Source organism: Volvox carteri (assembly GCF_000143455.1).
Source record: "Volvox carteri f. nagariensis unplaced genomic scaffold VOLCAscaffold_125, whole genome shotgun sequence".
Lineage (NCBI taxonomy): Eukaryota > Viridiplantae > Chlorophyta > Chlorophyceae > Chlamydomonadales > Volvocaceae > Volvox > Volvox carteri.
The window spans coordinates 22,526-26,375 of record NW_003307668.1 but is presented as its reverse complement, the minus strand read 5'-3'; positions in this window follow the sequence as shown (position 1 = coordinate 26,375).

Genomic DNA, 3,850 nt, shown 5'->3' with positions numbered 1-3,850 from the left:
ACCAGTTGCAATGCATGCAGGATCACAACGAAGGGGTGCAGAGCAGCAAAGTGACGAAGCAACTTCAAGCTGAATCAAGCCAGAAGTCACACCCCTCAGTAGCAAGAGGGTGTATGTCATGCAGAACACTGAACCGCCCCTTTATGGTAGAGAAAGAGTGTGCTGTCACACAGGGCTGCACAATCGCAGGCCCAACAGGCTGGAACGTGTAACTGCCGAGTGTTATCACTATGCATGTTGCCCGCCTGCCGAGGGACAAGCCCTTCATGGACATGTTGGCGCTAGTGCTGTAAATGAGCGTTCTGGTGAAGTCCCCCCTCCCCCGCTCTCCATTTGTGGTGGCCTGCGGCCTGAGGGTTGGTTGCTGTCCAGGAATGTGAGACCTGACGAGGCTGAGAGTGGGAGCCTGGCTGGGGCTTCCTCTACTGTAGGGCCCAACTCCGCCTAAACCCTCCATCACAACACCTGTGGAAACGTTAGTATGATGCATGGGCACTTCTGACGACACATTTTTCGGCCATTTCTTTCATTTTATCGTCGGTCGGCTTTATCTACCGTTCTTCAAACTTCTTCATCTCCTTTATCTTCTCCAAGAATGAATACTGGAGCTTCGGCCGATCCGGCGGTAAACACCGTTACTTCGCCGCTGGCGGCCTTGGCGCTTGCACCGGCGCCTACGGTCGCTTCGCCTGATCAGCCTTCTGGGTCACAACCTCGGGCTGTTCCTCTTCCTACTGCCGTGGATCCGGCGCCGCTTCCGTCGCCGGTCAACGGTGATGCTACAATGTCCGATTCACAGCCGGGCACTGTTACTCGGCGCCTGCGCCCCCTCGATCCTCCGCAGCCTGACAGACGTCGTCTTGTTTCAGTGGACGCTGCGGCTAAAGTGCAATTGAGTTTGCCCGACTACCTGTTGTTTCTGGACCATCTGTGGCTGTGTCGGTTGAGCCGACGCCTGCGGGCGTGCCTCAGCGGCAAGCGCACAAGTCTTTGGCGACTATCAGGGTGTTTCCACTTGGCCGAACACTAACACTAAGTTTGAATGTTCTTCGTCCTGGACTCGTCTCTCACCATTCTAAATGCATATATTGATACTACTAATGATAGTAGAAAATATTCATCAAACAAATTGGAGGTCGGGGCACTCCTGGCGGAGAACCGTAAGGCCTAGTGGAAACACCCCGTACACTAAGTCCACACTAGCGCACACTAAAGTTAATTGGACCTCAGACCTGCCATTAACTTTAGTACCTAGCACTAACTATTTGGCGGGCAACTTTTATGAGCTGGATTGTCCCTTCTGACCATAGACTTTAGACGTAAGCAGCTATCTTTTTTCCTTCCTGCAAACGCCGCGTTGACTTGCGCACGCCCAACACCGACAGCCTCAGAACACCGCCATTTTGCAATGGAGCCCTCCTTCAATAAAGTTCAGCAAACATATACCGCTAGTTTGCCTTCCTTCGCTGGCCGGACGTTGCCAATGCACCATGCGGACTTCATGGCAGACATCATGACGCAGTCTGCGCCGCAGCGGATCTTAAATACGCGAATTCTTACAGACCTTGAGAATTAACAGCAATTAATCCCTGGCGCTAAAACGTTCAAAATACGAAAACAATTTTGGTTTCGGCGCTCCTTAGTGCCGGTAGTGGAAACACCGTCACACTAAGTCCACACTAGCACATAGTGTACCGAAGATAGTGTTCGGACAAGTGGAAACACCCTGTATGTCGAGTGCGCCTGTGAAGTTGTCAAATGCAAGTGATCGCGTTGTGAATCGTTCTCAGTCGGAACTGAACACGGCTTTTAACGTACGTCTGGTTACAGAGCCTTCTCGCTATTGTAATATGACGAACAGTTCGATGCCGGTTGCAGATGTCCCTCCGCCTCAAGAACTTTGCATTCGCAAGCACGAATTTCAGCACTTGCAGCAGCTTTCCGGTCGTCACTTCACTTGGGATGCTTGCGCATCTAACGATGGGTCTAATGCCTTGTGTCCGAAGTATAGTTCGCCTTCTCGCAGCTTTTTGCATGATAGCTGCGCAGGACATCACGTTTGGATACATCCGCCTCGGGCGCATATTCAAGATTTCTTGCGTCACTACCTGCGTTGCAAGTCGATTGCGCCATCGACCACGTCTGGAGGATTTTTGCTTCCTAAGTGGGTTACAGCGCGTTGGCGTCCTTTGCTTGCAGGCATGAAAAAGCTTCATGAATACCATGCGGGGTATCACCTGTTTTCCGTGTCGTCGGGAAAAGGTAACATGTCTCGCGTGCAATCAGCTTTCTCGCCAATGGAGTTCTGGTATGATGCTCCTGTCGAGTCTCCTTCCGAGTCGGCTGTTTGCGTTGCGACAACCGTCCCCTTTTCGGTGTCTCCCAGTTTGGCTATGCAGTTCGCAGGTTCTGTTTGTCAGCAGGAGGCGACCATCTTGCTCGATTCGGGCAGTCAAGCCGCTCATTTACTCAGCACAGGTTTTGCACGGCGCGTGGGTTTGGTGGTTAAGCCGCCTGACGGTTCGACTGCAGCACCCAAGATCGTCGTGGGTAACGGACAGCCAGTTCCATTTGTAGGCTTTGCTGAAGTGCCTGTTCGTATACAGGGCTATAAGGCTCGCTTGCAGTGCGCTGTCGTTGAATTTAGTCCCGCGTTCGACCTTATTTTGGGTGAACCTTGGATTTCGGCTACTGGGGCTATTCTTGAGTTATGCAATAACGCTGCCCGTTTAACTCGTATCTCGGGTCGTCCTGTTTTGCGTAACGGTCCCTTTACACCGATTCCTAAGCCATCTAGTTCTTCTCCTGAAGTTCTGGATGCAGTTGCGCATTGCTCACTTGCGCAGGCCATGGAGGAGAGTGACACGTTCTACTTATGTCTCGTCTCGGCTGCGGATCCTGTTCCGGATGCTGTCAATTTGCCGGGGGGGGGAGTCGTCACTTCCGCCATCGCAGTCGTCTGTTTCCGCTTTCGCGCAGAAGGTTAGTGACGTCGTGCGCGGCGAGTCACCTGCGGATTTGCGTCTTAAGGCTTTGTTGCTGGAAAAAGCGCATTTATTTCCAGACCAGTTGCCTGCTTCGTTACCTCCTGATCGTAATTTGCCGCCTGTCGTTCCGTTGGAGGATGCGATTGTTACAGTGGACCCCGAACGGGTCGAGTGCAGCGCCCAAAGGAACGCCTCCCGCACAACACTGTGGGCCTTATTCAAAAAGAACTCGGCCAGGCCGTACTAACTTCACTGGACACACGGCCTCAGTTAGTACGCTTAAACAAAAAATTGAGGCTCCGACGTGCGCCCTCAAACTTCGTCATTGTATATCGGTAAACGGCAAGCAACCATGTCTGCGTCATTGACATATAAGAAAGGGTGATTGTGAGGTACATGATCCCAATGTTTTGGCAAGTAATCCCGTGCCGCAAAAGCAGTTAAACGGGCCCAAAAGTCAGAGATAACCTCGTATGTAATGCGGTTAAGCGATGGCGTTGATATAGGCATGATGGTCTGGAGACCTTCCTTAAACAACAAACGGCGACCGAGATTGAGTGAGCTGATGGCCGCGAGGCATACAACCTCCCATACACACGAACAAATCCAGGTTGGTGGAATGCCCAACCACAGGTTAGCCCGGTTGAAAAGGTCAGGGAACTCAAGTTCGTTTTGCAGAGCTTCACGAAGAGCCAACGCGACAGTACAATCCCAGAAATGATGCCGACGATCCCCACAAAGCATGCGTACACCACAGGGGCACATAGCAGCCGGGATACCTCTTTGACGTTGCGCCCTATGCATAGGAAAGGCAGGGAAACCATCAAGAGCCAGCCTCCAAAAGGCTTCTTTATGCTCGTTAT